Below are 15,029 nucleotides of genomic sequence, written 5' to 3'. Positions count from 1 at the left end.
CCCTGCTCTTTTGCTAGTGCTTCACTCGGCAGAATGTTTTGACCAGAAGAGTTCTCCCTGAAAATTATGTCTGCGGGACAGACACACTGCATACCGAGGGGATGTAGCTCAGTGGTAGAGCACTTGCTTTGCATGGATGAGGCCCTGGGTCCAATCCCTGGCATCTCCAATTGTTTCCCTTTTTTTGACTGTCATATGGTCTCTGTCCACGAGATGGCTCTTTGAGCACGGTAATCCTCTGGTGGAATACTTCCCCTGGAAGTCATCTCTTATGGAGAAGCATAATGCACACTGCTTCAGCTGACCATGTGCTTTTCCAGTCTTGCTCCCGTTTTCCCTGGTCTTTTGCTAGTGCTTCAGTTGGCAGCATATTTTGACCGGAAGAATTCTCCCAGGAAAAGATGTCTGCAGGACAGGCCCACTGCACACCGAGCGGATGTAGCTCAGTGGTAGAGCGCATGCTTCGCATGTATGAGGTCCTGGGTTCAATCCCCGGCATCTCCATTTGCATAAACATCAGTGTGATTTTGTCCCGGTTATTTTGTATTTCACACTGCAACTCGGGTCATGATTATAGGATCATCGACATTCATATCTATTTGTCTGAGAAAACGCTGGTGCCCGTATGGCAAACCTGCCTATAATATATCACTGAGGTTTACGTCCCTGCCAGTGTCAACATCCTGTATGCCTTCACAATCACTACAAATAGAAATGCACAGAGAGAAACATCACACCACAGTTTTAACGGTGCAGAATCGTGAAAGTATTGGCATTGCCTTGCGTTTCTTTTCAGTCGATTGTTTTGGTTCCGAATGTATAGCTCCACCATTGTACCTTTGTAGCATATGATGCCTAGCTTTAAAAATAATTTGTTTTCACTGGATGTGGCCACAGATGTGCCTCTGTTGTCAACCTAAGTCGATCAGGTTCTGTAACTTGTTAGTTTTGAGCTGGAATATCCTACCAGCTCTGCTGCTGGGGCCTATCTCTGGCTTCTAAAAGCAAAAGTCTTGAACATATTGATATTTTTCATTAGTTGGTCAGGGGAATTGCATGGGGGGGCAGCCTTTCTGCATGTTTCTATGGACAACCAGACACAGGTGGCTCTAAAATGAAGTCTGCCATTTGGAAACTCCAATTCGACAGTTACCGTCAGTTCTGGGCGCTGTTAGTCCCAAGCAGCCAGCCAGCATCTGGTAGATTTCACAGTTCCTTGCTGGCAGTGGGGATGTAACTCAGTGGTAGAGCACATACTTGGGAAGTATGAGGCCACAGGTTCGATCCCAGGCATCTCCATGTGATATTTTTCCTCAATTGTGGGCTTTTTATCCTGTACATAGGAATTAGGATGATGTGTTCTTTTGCCATATTAAATCCTGTTCCTGAACGTCTTCTCTTTGGAGCCGATGATTGTGGACATGCACGGTGCACCATGCTTCAGTGTGATGTCTGCTTTTTTCATTGGAAGCCTGTTAGCCTGATCTCTTACCGGGATGACACAAGGCAGACTCGTTCAGACAGAGGGGCATTGGCTGAAAATAGTGTCTCCACCGGTCCTCCTGCTAGGCAGTGGTGTCATTCTGAGGTGCTGTGCACGCTCACCAACTATCACCCCCTCTGACCTTTCCCACCGCAGAACACCCTGAATGCATTCAGCGGGTTATGCTTCATTCTAGGGCTGCAATGGATCGCCTAGTGGCAAAACCAATGGAAGCACCATTGACCTTCCGCAGAATTCCACTGCTTGTCTGCCTAGAGAAGCGACATCTGCCGAGTGTGCTAGGGACACTCATGACGGCAGAGCTATAGAGTGGTGGGTCCACGTTGCTTTCCACTAGCCAGCAAATACAGAAGGACATCCGAAAGAGGTGTCAGTCTATCTAGCAACATATGTGGGCTTTCGGCTGGAGGAATTCCTGCGCGAAATGGTGCTATCTCATTTTTGGTGTTTGAAGACATACATATATATATATATATATATATATATTTATTTTTTCTCCATAACTACACTTCTCAAATCTGGGGCATCTATCCGAGATGGCTGTGTCACATTATGTGATGTCTCAGGCACCAACGTGATGAGATCGACCTGGCGCTTTAACTTTGTCATTGTAAGTAGTAAGATGTAATTTGGCAGTTGTCATGTTTTTTCATATGCACTACTGCAAACCCCTTTCCTTACTTAGCCCACTCCCTCCTGAAGCTTTTAGGTGTGATGAGGAAGCGTCCTCTCAGCGGGGATGTAGCTCAGTGGTAGAGCGCATGCTTTGCATGTATGAGGACCTGGGGCATTTCCACTTGTTTCTCTTTTTGACTGTCATATGATCTCTATCCACTAGATGGCCCTTTGAGCACAGTAATCCTCTGGTGGAAATCTTCCCCTGGAAGTCATCTCTTATGGAGAAGCAAAATGCACACTGCTTCAGTGTGACCATGAGGTTTTCCATTCTTGCTCCAGTTTTCCCTGCTCTTTTGCTAGTGCTTCACTCGGCAGAATGTTTTGACCAGAAGAGTTCTCCCTGAAAATTATGTCTGCGGGACAGACACACTGCATACCGAGGGGATGTAGCTCAGTGGTAGAGCACTTGCTTTGCATGGATGAGGCCCTGGGTCCAATCCCTGGCATCTCCAATTGTTTCCCTTTTTTTGACTGTCATATGGTCTCTGTCCACGAGATGGCTCTTTGAGCACGGTAATCCTCTGGTGGAATACTTCCCCTGGAAGTCATCTCTTATGGAGAAGCATAATGCACACTGCTTCAGCTGACCATGTGCTTTTCCAGTCTTGCTCCCGTTTTCCCTGGTCTTTTGCTAGTGCTTCAGTTGGCAGCATATTTTGACCGGAAGAATTCTCCCAGGAAAAGATGTCTGCAGGACAGGCCCACTGCACACCGAGGGGATGTAGCTCAGTGGTAGAGCGCATGCTTCGCATGTATGAGGTCCCGGGTTCAATCCCCGGCATCTCCATTTGCATAAACATCAGTGTGATTTTGTCCCGGTTATTTTGTATTTCACACTGCAACTCGGGCCATGATTATAGGATCATCGACATTCATATCTATTTGTCTGAGAAAACGCTGGTGCCCGTATGGCAAACCTGCCTATAATATATCACTGAGGTTTACGTCCCTGCCAGTGTCAACATCCTGTATGCCTTCACAATCACTACAAATAGAAATGCACAGAGAGAAACATCACACCACAGTTTTAACGGTGCAGAATCGTGAAAGTATTGGCATTGCCTTGCGTTTCTTTTCAGTCGATTGTTTTGGTTCCGAATGTATAGCTCCACCATTGTACCTTTGTAGCATATGATGCCTAGCTTTAAAAATAATTTGTTTTCACTGGATGTGGCCACAGATGTGCCTCTGTTGTCAACCTAAGTCGATCAGGTTCTGTAACTTGTTAGTTTTGAGCTGGAATATCCTACCAGCTCTGCTGCTGGGGCCTATCTCTGGCTTCTAAAAGCAAAAGTCTTGAACATATTGATATTTTTCATTAGTTGGTCAGGGGAATTGCAATGGGGGGCAGCCTTTCTGCATGTTTCTATGGACAACCAGACACAGGTGGCTCTAAAATGAAGTCTGCCATTTGGAAACTCCAATTCGACAGTTACCGTCAGTTCTGGGCGCTGTTAGTCCCAAGCAGCCAGCCAGCATCTGGTAGATTTCACCGTTCCTTGCTGGCAGTGGGGATGTAACTCAGTGGTAGAGCACATACTTGGGAAGTATGAGGCCACAGGTTCGATCCCAGGCATCTCCATGTGATATTTTTCCTCAATTGTGGGCTTTTTATCCTGTACATAGGAATTAGGATGATGTGTTCTTTTGCCATACTAAATCCTGTTCCTGAACGTCTTCTCTTTGGAGCCGATGATTGTGGACATGCACGGTGCACCATGCTTCAGTGTGATGTCTGCTTTTTTCATTGGAAGCCTGTTAGCCTGATCTCTTACCGGGATGACACAAGGCAGACTCGTTCAGACAGAGGGGCATTGGCTGAAAATAGTGTCTCCACCGGTCCCCCTGCTAGGCAGTGGTGTCATTCTGAGGTGCTGTGCACGCTCACCAACTATCACCCCCTCTGACCTTTCCCACCGCAGAACACCCTGAATGCATTCAGCGGGTTATGCTTCATTCTAGGGCTGCAATGGATCGCCTAGTGGCAAAACCAATGGAAGCACCATTGACCTTCCGCAGAATTCCACTGCTTGTCTGCCTAGAGAAGCGACATCTGCCGAGTGTGCTAGGGACACTCATGACGGCAGAGCTATAGAGTGGTGGGTCCACGTTGCTTTCCACTAGCCAGCAAATACAGAAGGACATCCGAAAGAGGTGTCAGTCTATCTAGCAACATATGTGGGCTTTCGGCTGGAGGAATTCCTGCGCGAAATGGTGCTATCTCATTTTTGGTGTTTGAAGACATACATATATATATATATATATATATATATATTTATTTTTTCTCCATAACTACACTTCTCAAATCTGGGGCATCTATCCGAGATGGCTGTGTCACATTATGTGATGTCTCAGGCACCAACGTGATGAGATCGACCTGGCGCTTTAACTTTGTCATTGTAAGTAGTAAGATGTAATTTGGCAGTTGTCATGTTTTTTCATATGCACTACTGCAAACCCCTTTCCTTACTTAGCCCACTCCCTCCTGAAGCTTTTAGGTGTGATGAGGAAGCGTCCTCTCAGCGGGGATGTAGCTCAGTGGTAGAGCGCATGCTTTGCATGTATGAGGACCTGGGGCATTTCCACTTGTTTCTCTTTTTGACTGTCATATGATCTCTATCCACTAGATGGCCCTTTGAGCACAGTAATCCTCTGGTGGAAATCTTCCCCTGGAAGTCATCTCTTATGGAGAAGCAAAATGCACACTGCTTCAGTGTGACCATGAGGTTTTCCATTCTTGCTCCAGTTTTCCCTGCTCTTTTGCTAGTGCTTCACTCGGCAGAATGTTTTGACCAGAAGAGTTCTCCCTGAAAATTATGTCTGCGGGACAGACACACTGCATACCGAGGGGATGTAGCTCAGTGGTAGAGCACTTGCTTTGCATGGATGAGGCCCTGGGTCCAATCCCTGGCATCTCCAATTGTTTCCCTTTTTTTGACTGTCATATGGTCTCTGTCCACGAGATGGCTCTTTGAGCACGGTAATCCTCTGGTGGAATACTTCCCCTGGAAGTCATCTCTTATGGAGAAGCATAATGCACACTGCTTCAGCTGACCATGTGCTTTTCCAGTCTTGCTCCCGTTTTCCCTGGTCTTTTGCTAGTGCTTCAGTTGGCAGCATATTTTGACCGGAAGAATTCTCCCAGGAAAAGATGTCTGCAGGACAGGCCCACTGCACACCGAGGGGATGTAGCTCAGTGGTAGAGCGCATGCTTCGCATGTATGAGGTCCCGGGTTCAATCCCCGGCATCTCCATTTGCATAAACATCAGTGTGATTTTGTCCCGGTTATTTTGTATTTCACACTGCAACTCGGGCCATGATTATAGGATCATCGACATTCATATCTATTTGTCTGAGAAAACGCTGGTGCCCGTATGGCAAACCTGCCTATAATATATCACTGAGGTTTACGTCCCTGCCAGTGTCAACATCCTGTATGCCTTCACAATCACTACAAATAGAAATGCACAGAGAGAAACATCACACCACAGTTTTAACGGTGCAGAATCGTGAAAGTATTGGCATTGCCTTGCGTTTCTTTTCAGTCGATTGTTTTGGTTCCGAATGTATAGCTCCACCATTGTACCTTTGTAGCATATGATGCCTAGCTTTAAAAATAATTTGTTTTCACTGGATGTGGCCACAGATGTGCCTCTGTTGTCAACCTAAGTCGATCAGGTTCTGTAACTTGTTAGTTTTGAGCTGGAATATCCTACCAGCTCTGCTGCTGGGGCCTATCTCTGGCTTCTAAAAGCAAAAGTCTTGAACATATTGATATTTTTCATTAGTTGGTCAGGGGAATTGCAATGGGGGGCAGCCTTTCTGCATGTTTCTATGGACAACCAGACACAGGTGGCTCTAAAATGAAGTCTGCCATTTGGAAACTCCAATTCGACAGTTACCGTCAGTTCTGGGCGCTGTTAGTCCCAAGCAGCCAGCCAGCATCTGGTAGATTTCACCGTTCCTTGCTGGCAGTGGGGATGTAACTCAGTGGTAGAGCACATACTTGGGAAGTATGAGGCCACAGGTTCGATCCCAGGCATCTCCATGTGATATTTTTCCTCAATTGTGGGCTTTTTATCCTGTACATAGGAATTAGGATGATGTGTTCTTTTGCCATACTAAATCCTGTTCCTGAACGTCTTCTCTTTGGAGCCGATGATTGTGGACATGCACGGTGCACCATGCTTCAGTGTGATGTCTGCTTTTTTCATTGGAAGCCTGTTAGCCTGATCTCTTACCGGGATGACACAAGGCAGACTCGTTCAGACAGAGGGGCATTGGCTGAAAATAGTGTCTCCACCGGTCCCCCTGCTAGGCAGTGGTGTCATTCTGAGGTGCTGTGCACGCTCACCAACTATCACCCCCTCTGACCTTTCCCACCGCAGAACACCCTGAATGCATTCAGCGGGTTATGCTTCATTCTAGGGCTGCAATGGATCGCCTAGTGGCAAAACCAATGGAAGCACCATTGACCTTCCGCAGAATTCCACTGCTTGTCTGCCTAGAGAAGCGACATCTGCCGAGTGTGCTAGGGACACTCATGACGGCAGAGCTATAGAGTGGTGGGTCCACGTTGCTTTCCACTAGCCAGCAAATACAGAAGGACATCCGAAAGAGGTGTCAGTCTATCTAGCAACATATGTGGGCTTTCGGCTGGAGGAATTCCTGCGCGAAATGGTGCTATCTCATTTTTGGTGTTTGAAGACATACATATATATATATATATATATATATATATTTATTTTTTCTCCATAACTACACTTCTCAAATCTGGGGCATCTATCCGAGATGGCTGTGTCACATTATGTGATGTCTCAGGCACCAACGTGATGAGATCGACCTGGCGCTTTAACTTTGTCATTGTAAGTAGTAAGATGTAATTTGGCAGTTGTCATGTTTTTTCATATGCACTACTGCAAACCCCTTTCCTTACTTAGCCCACTCCCTCCTGAAGCTTTTAGGTGTGATGAGGAAGCGTCCTCTCAGCGGGGATGTAGCTCAGTGGTAGAGCGCATGCTTTGCATGTATGAGGACCTGGGGCATTTCCACTTGTTTCTCTTTTTGACTGTCATATGATCTCTATCCACTAGATGGCCCTTTGAGCACAGTAATCCTCTGGTGGAAATCTTCCCCTGGAAGTCATCTCTTATGGAGAAGCAAAATGCACACTGCTTCAGTGTGACCATGAGGTTTTCCATTCTTGCTCCAGTTTTCCCTGCTCTTTTGCTAGTGCTTCACTCGGCAGAATGTTTTGACCAGAAGAGTTCTCCCTGAAAATTATGTCTGCGGGACAGACACACTGCATACCGAGGGGATGTAGCTCAGTGGTAGAGCACTTGCTTTGCATGGATGAGGCCCTGGGTCCAATCCCTGGCATCTCCAATTGTTTCCCTTTTTTTGACTGTCATATGGTCTCTGTCCACGAGATGGCTCTTTGAGCACGGTAATCCTCTGGTGGAATACTTCCCCTGGAAGTCATCTCTTATGGAGAAGCATAATGCACACTGCTTCAGCTGACCATGTGCTTTTCCAGTCTTGCTCCCGTTTTCCCTGGTCTTTTGCTAGTGCTTCAGTTGGCAGCATATTTTGACCGGAAGAATTCTCCCAGGAAAAGATGTCTGCAGGACAGGCCCACTGCACACCGAGGGGATGTAGCTCAGTGGTAGAGCGCATGCTTCGCATGTATGAGGTCCCGGGTTCAATCCCCGGCATCTCCATTTGCATAAACATCAGTGTGATTTTGTCCCGGTTATTTTGTATTTCACACTGCAACTCGGGCCATGATTATAGGATCATCGACATTCATATCTATTTGTCTGAGAAAACGCTGGTGCCCGTATGGCAAACCTGCCTATAATATATCACTGAGGTTTACGTCCCTGCCAGTGTCAACATCCTGTATGCCTTCACAATCACTACAAATAGAAATGCACAGAGAGAAACATCACACCACAGTTTTAACGGTGCAGAATCGTGAAAGTATTGGCATTGCCTTGCGTTTCTTTTCAGTCGATTGTTTTGGTTCCGAATGTATAGCTCCACCATTGTACCTTTGTAGCATATGATGCCTAGCTTTAAAAATAATTTGTTTTCACTGGATGTGGCCACAGATGTGCCTCTGTTGTCAACCTAAGTCGATCAGGTTCTGTAACTTGTTAGTTTTGAGCTGGAATATCCTACCAGCTCTGCTGCTGGGGCCTATCTCTGGCTTCTAAAAGCAAAAGTCTTGAACATATTGATATTTTTCATTAGTTGGTCAGGGGAATTGCAATGGGGGGCAGCCTTTCTGCATGTTTCTATGGACAACCAGACACAGGTGGCTCTAAAATGAAGTCTGCCATTTGGAAACTCCAATTCGACAGTTACCGTCAGTTCTGGGCGCTGTTAGTCCCAAGCAGCCAGCCAGCATCTGGTAGATTTCACCGTTCCTTGCTGGCAGTGGGGATGTAACTCAGTGGTAGAGCACATACTTGGGAAGTATGAGGCCACAGGTTCGATCCCAGGCATCTCCATGTGATATTTTTCCTCAATTGTGGGCTTTTTATCCTGTACATAGGAATTAGGATGATGTGTTCTTTTGCCATACTAAATCCTGTTCCTGAACGTCTTCTCTTTGGAGCCGATGATTGTGGACATGCACGGTGCACCATGCTTCAGTGTGATGTCTGCTTTTTTCATTGGAAGCCTGTTAGCCTGATCTCTTACCGGGATGACACAAGGCAGACTCGTTCAGACAGAGGGGCATTGGCTGAAAATAGTGTCTCCACCGGTCCCCCTGCTAGGCAGTGGTGTCATTCTGAGGTGCTGTGCACGCTCACCAACTATCACCCCCTCTGACCTTTCCCACCGCAGAACACCCTGAATGCATTCAGCGGGTTATGCTTCATTCTAGGGCTGCAATGGATCGCCTAGTGGCAAAACCAATGGAAGCACCATTGACCTTCCGCAGAATTCCACTGCTTGTCTGCCTAGAGAAGCGACATCTGCCGAGTGTGCTAGGGACACTCATGACGGCAGAGCTATAGAGTGGTGGGTCCACGTTGCTTTCCACTAGCCAGCAAATACAGAAGGACATCCGAAAGAGGTGTCAGTCTATCTAGCAACATATGTGGGCTTTCGGCTGGAGGAATTCCTGCGCGAAATGGTGCTATCTCATTTTTGGTGTTTGAAGACATACATATATATATATATATATATATATATATTTATTTTTTCTCCATAACTACACTTCTCAAATCTGGGGCATCTATCCGAGATGGCTGTGTCACATTATGTGATGTCTCAGGCACCAACGTGATGAGATCGACCTGGCGCTTTAACTTTGTCATTGTAAGTAGTAAGATGTAATTTGGCAGTTGTCATGTTTTTTCATATGCACTACTGCAAACCCCTTTCCTTACTTAGCCCACTCCCTCCTGAAGCTTTTAGGTGTGATGAGGAAGCGTCCTCTCAGCGGGGATGTAGCTCAGTGGTAGAGCGCATGCTTTGCATGTATGAGGACCTGGGGCATTTCCACTTGTTTCTCTTTTTGACTGTCATATGATCTCTATCCACTAGATGGCCCTTTGAGCACAGTAATCCTCTGGTGGAAATCTTCCCCTGGAAGTCATCTCTTATGGAGAAGCAAAATGCACACTGCTTCAGTGTGACCATGAGGTTTTCCATTCTTGCTCCAGTTTTCCCTGCTCTTTTGCTAGTGCTTCACTCGGCAGAATGTTTTGACCAGAAGAGTTCTCCCTGAAAATTATGTCTGCGGGACAGACACACTGCATACCGAGGGGATGTAGCTCAGTGGTAGAGCACTTGCTTTGCATGGATGAGGCCCTGGGTCCAATCCCTGGCATCTCCAATTGTTTCCCTTTTTTTGACTGTCATATGGTCTCTGTCCACGAGATGGCTCTTTGAGCACGGTAATCCTCTGGTGGAATACTTCCCCTGGAAGTCATCTCTTATGGAGAAGCATAATGCACACTGCTTCAGCTGACCATGTGCTTTTCCAGTCTTGCTCCCGTTTTCCCTGGTCTTTTGCTAGTGCTTCAGTTGGCAGCATATTTTGACCGGAAGAATTCTCCCAGGAAAAGATGTCTGCAGGACAGGCCCACTGCACACCGAGGGGATGTAGCTCAGTGGTAGAGCGCATGCTTCGCATGTATGAGGTCCCGGGTTCAATCCCCGGCATCTCCATTTGCATAAACATCAGTGTGATTTTGTCCCGGTTATTTTGTATTTCACACTGCAACTCGGGCCATGATTATAGGATCATCGACATTCATATCTATTTGTCTGAGAAAACGCTGGTGCCCGTATGGCAAACCTGCCTATAATATATCACTGAGGTTTACGTCCCTGCCAGTGTCAACATCCTGTATGCCTTCACAATCACTACAAATAGAAATGCACAGAGAGAAACATCACACCACAGTTTTAACGGTGCAGAATCGTGAAAGTATTGGCATTGCCTTGCGTTTCTTTTCAGTCGATTGTTTTGGTTCCGAATGTATAGCTCCACCATTGTACCTTTGTAGCATATGATGCCTAGCTTTAAAAATAATTTGTTTTCACTGGATGTGGCCACAGATGTGCCTCTGTTGTCAACCTAAGTCGATCAGGTTCTGTAACTTGTTAGTTTTGAGCTGGAATATCCTACCAGCTCTGCTGCTGGGGCCTATCTCTGGCTTCTAAAAGCAAAAGTCTTGAACATATTGATATTTTTCATTAGTTGGTCAGGGGAATTGCAATGGGGGGCAGCCTTTCTGCATGTTTCTATGGACAACCAGACACAGGTGGCTCTAAAATGAAGTCTGCCATTTGGAAACTCCAATTCGACAGTTACCGTCAGTTCTGGGCGCTGTTAGTCCCAAGCAGCCAGCCAGCATCTGGTAGATTTCACCGTTCCTTGCTGGCAGTGGGGATGTAACTCAGTGGTAGAGCACATACTTGGGAAGTATGAGGCCACAGGTTCGATCCCAGGCATCTCCATGTGATATTTTTCCTCAATTGTGGGCTTTTTATCCTGTACATAGGAATTAGGATGATGTGTTCTTTTGCCATACTAAATCCTGTTCCTGAACGTCTTCTCTTTGGAGCCGATGATTGTGGACATGCACGGTGCACCATGCTTCAGTGTGATGTCTGCTTTTTTCATTGGAAGCCTGTTAGCCTGATCTCTTACCGGGATGACACAAGGCAGACTCGTTCAGACAGAGGGGCATTGGCTGAAAATAGTGTCTCCACCGGTCCCCCTGCTAGGCAGTGGTGTCATTCTGAGGTGCTGTGCACGCTCACCAACTATCACCCCCTCTGACCTTTCCCACCGCAGAACACCCTGAATGCATTCAGCGGGTTATGCTTCATTCTAGGGCTGCAATGGATCGCCTAGTGGCAAAACCAATGGAAGCACCATTGACCTTCCGCAGAATTCCACTGCTTGTCTGCCTAGAGAAGCGACATCTGCCGAGTGTGCTAGGGACACTCATGACGGCAGAGCTATAGAGTGGTGGGTCCACGTTGCTTTCCACTAGCCAGCAAATACAGAAGGACATCCGAAAGAGGTGTCAGTCTATCTAGCAACATATGTGGGCTTTCGGCTGGAGGAATTCCTGCGCGAAATGGTGCTATCTCATTTTTGGTGTTTGAAGACATACATATATATATATATATATATATATATATATATATATTTATTTTTTCTCCATAACTACACTTCTCAAATCTGGGGCATCTATCCGAGATGGCTGTGTCACATTATGTGATGTCTCAGGCACCAACGTGATGAGATCGACCTGGCGCTTTAACTTTGTCATTGTAAGTAGTAAGATGTAATTTGGCAGTTGTCATGTTTTTTCATATGCACTACTGCAAACCCCTTTCCTTACTTAGCCCACTCCCTCCTGAAGCTTTTAGGTGTGATGAGGAAGCGTCCTCTCAGCGGGGATGTAGCTCAGTGGTAGAGCGCATGCTTTGCATGTATGAGGACCTGGGGCATTTCCACTTGTTTCTCTTTTTGACTGTCATATGATCTCTATCCACTAGATGGCCCTTTGAGCACAGTAATCCTCTGGTGGAAATCTTCCCCTGGAAGTCATCTCTTATGGAGAAGCAAAATGCACACTGCTTCAGTGTGACCATGAGGTTTTCCATTCTTGCTCCAGTTTTCCCTGCTCTTTTGCTAGTGCTTCACTCGGCAGAATGTTTTGACCAGAAGAGTTCTCCCTGAAAATTATGTCTGCGGGACAGACACACTGCATACCGAGGGGATGTAGCTCAGTGGTAGAGCACTTGCTTTGCATGGATGAGGCCCTGGGTCCAATCCCTGGCATCTCCAATTGTTTCCCTTTTTTTGACTGTCATATGGTCTCTGTCCACGAGATGGCTCTTTGAGCACGGTAATCCTCTGGTGGAATACTTCCCCTGGAAGTCATCTCTTATGGAGAAGCATAATGCACACTGCTTCAGCTGACCATGTGCTTTTCCAGTCTTGCTCCCGTTTTCCCTGGTCTTTTGCTAGTGCTTCAGTTGGCAGCATATTTTGACCGGAAGAATTCTCCCAGGAAAAGATGTCTGCAGGACAGGCCCACTGCACACCGAGCGGATGTAGCTCAGTGGTAGAGCGCATGCTTCGCATGTATGAGGTCCCGGGTTCAATCCCCGGCATCTCCATTTGCATAAACATCAGTGTGATTTTGTCCCGGTTATTTTGTATTTCACACTGCAACTCGGGTCATGATTATAGGATCATCGACATTCATATCTATTTGTCTGAGAAAACGCTGGTGCCCGTATGGCAAACCTGCCTATAATATATCACTGAGGTTTACGTCCCTGCCAGTGTCAACATCCTGTATGCCTTCACAATCACTACAAATAGAAATGCACAGAGAGAAACATCACACCACAGTTTTAACGGTGCAGAATCGTGAAAGTATTGGCATTGCCTTGCGTTTCTTTTCAGTCGATTGTTTTGGTTCCGAATGTATAGCTCCACCATTGTACCTTTGTAGCATATGATGCCTAGCTTTAAAAATAATTTGTTTTCACTGGATGTGGCCACAGATGTGCCTCTGTTGTCAACCTAAGTCGATCAGGTTCTGTAACTTGTTAGTTTTGAGCTGGAATATCCTACCAGCTCTGCTGCTGGGGCCTATCTCTGGCTTCTAAAAGCAAAAGTCTTGAACATATTGATATTTTTCATTAGTTGGTCAGGGGAATTGCATGGGGGGGCAGCCTTTCTGCATGTTTCTATGGACAACCAGACACAGGTGGCTCTAAAATGAAGTCTGCCATTTGGAAACTCCAATTCGACAGTTACCGTCAGTTCTGGGCGCTGTTAGTCCCAAGCAGCCAGCCAGCATCTGGTAGATTTCACAGTTCCTTGCTGGCAGTGGGGATGTAACTCAGTGGTAGAGCACATACTTGGGAAGTATGAGGCCACAGGTTCGATCCCAGGCATCTCCATGTGATATTTTTCCTCAATTGTGGGCTTTTTATCCTGTACATAGGAATTAGGATGATGTGTTCTTTTGCCATACTAAATCCTGTTCCTGAACGTCTTCTCTTTGGAGCCGATGATTGTGGACATGCACGGTGCACCATGCTTCAGTGTGATGTCTGCTTTTTTCATTGGAAGCCTGTTAGCCTGATCTCTTACCGGGATGACACAAGGCAGACTCGTTCAGACAGAGGGACATTGGCTGAAAATAGTGTCTCCACCGGTCCTCCTGCTAGGCAGTGGTGTCATTCTGAGGTGCTGTGCACGCTCACCAACTATCACCCCCTCTGACCTTTCCCACCGCAGAACACCCTGAATGCATTCAGCGGGTTATGCTTCATTCTAGGGCTGCAATGGATCGCCTAGTGGCAAAACCAATGGAAGCACCATTGACCTTCCGCAGAATTCCACTGCTTGTCTGCCTAGAGAAGCGACATCTGCCGAGTGTGCTAGGGACACTCATGACGGCAGAGCTATAGAGTGGTGGGTCCACGTTGCTTTCCACTAGCCAGCAAATACAGAAGGACATCCGAAAGAGGTGTCAGTCTATCTAGCAACATATGTGGGCTTTCGGCTGGAGGAATTCCTGCGCGAAATGGTGCTATCTCATTTTTGGTGTTTGAAGACATACATATATATATATATATATATATATATATTTATTTTTTCTCCATAACTACACTTCTCAAATCTGGGGCATCTATCCGAGATGGCTGTGTCACATTATGTGATGTCTCAGGCACCAACGTGATGAGATCGACCTGGCGCTTTAACTTTGTCATTGTAAGTAGTAAGATGTAATTTGGCAGTTGTCATGTTTTTTCATATGCACTACTGCAAACCCCTTTCCTTACTTAGCCCACTCCCTCCTGAAGCTTTTAGGTGTGATGAGGAAGCGTCCTCTCAGCGGGGATGTAGCTCAGTGGTAGAGCGCATGCTTTGCATGTATGAGGACCTGGGGCATTTCCACTTGTTTCTCTTTTTGACTGTCATATGATCTCTATCCACTAGATGGCCCTTTGAGCACAGTAATCCTCTGGTGGAAATCTTCCCCTGGAAGTCATCTCTTATGGAGAAGCAAAATGCACACTGCTTCAGTGTGACCATGAGGTTTTCCATTCTTGCTCCAGTTTTCCCTGCTCTTTTGCTAGTGCTTCACTCGGCAGAATGTTTTGACCAGAAGAGTTCTCCCTGAAAATTATGTCTGCGGGACAGACACACTGCATACCGAGGGGATGTAGCTCAGTGGTAGAGCACTTGCTTTGCATGGATGAGGCCCTGGGTCCAATCCCTGGCATCTCCAATTGTTTCCCTTTTTTTGACTGTCATATGGTCTCTGTCCACGAGATGGCTCT

General features: G+C 46.5%; 6 non-coding genes across 6 annotated transcripts; all 6 read left to right on the top strand.

Annotated features, from left to right (window-relative positions):
* Window positions 1-432: 432 nt before the first annotated feature.
* TRNAA-CGC (transfer RNA alanine (anticodon CGC)) lies at window positions 433-504 on the top strand. The gene has a single exon. It is a non-coding gene; the product is annotated as a tRNA-Ala (tRNA).
* A 2,393-nt stretch (window positions 505-2,897) lies between these two features.
* TRNAA-CGC (transfer RNA alanine (anticodon CGC)) lies at window positions 2,898-2,969 on the top strand. Its single transcript has one exon. It is a non-coding gene; the product is annotated as a tRNA-Ala (tRNA).
* A 2,395-nt stretch (window positions 2,970-5,364) lies between these two features.
* Window positions 5,365-5,436, top strand: TRNAA-CGC (transfer RNA alanine (anticodon CGC)). Its single transcript has one exon. It is a non-coding gene; the product is annotated as a tRNA-Ala (tRNA).
* A 2,395-nt stretch (window positions 5,437-7,831) lies between these two features.
* Window positions 7,832-7,903, top strand: TRNAA-CGC (transfer RNA alanine (anticodon CGC)). Its single transcript has one exon. It is a non-coding gene; the product is annotated as a tRNA-Ala (tRNA).
* A 2,395-nt stretch (window positions 7,904-10,298) lies between these two features.
* On the top strand, window positions 10,299-10,370 carry TRNAA-CGC (transfer RNA alanine (anticodon CGC)). Its single transcript has one exon. It is a non-coding gene; the product is annotated as a tRNA-Ala (tRNA).
* A 2,403-nt stretch (window positions 10,371-12,773) lies between these two features.
* Window positions 12,774-12,845, top strand: TRNAA-CGC (transfer RNA alanine (anticodon CGC)). Its single transcript has one exon. It is a non-coding gene; the product is annotated as a tRNA-Ala (tRNA).
* Window positions 12,846-15,029: the final 2,184 nt, after the last annotated feature.

Source organism: Ambystoma mexicanum (genome assembly GCF_040938575.1).
Source record: "Ambystoma mexicanum isolate Mex_15411 chromosome 12 unlocalized genomic scaffold, UKY_AmexF1_1 Mex_chr12_unloc.1, whole genome shotgun sequence".
NCBI lineage: Eukaryota > Metazoa > Chordata > Amphibia > Caudata > Ambystomatidae > Ambystoma > Ambystoma mexicanum.
The sequence above is the reverse complement of the archived record's forward strand: the minus strand, read 5'-3'. Positions and strand labels throughout refer to the sequence as shown.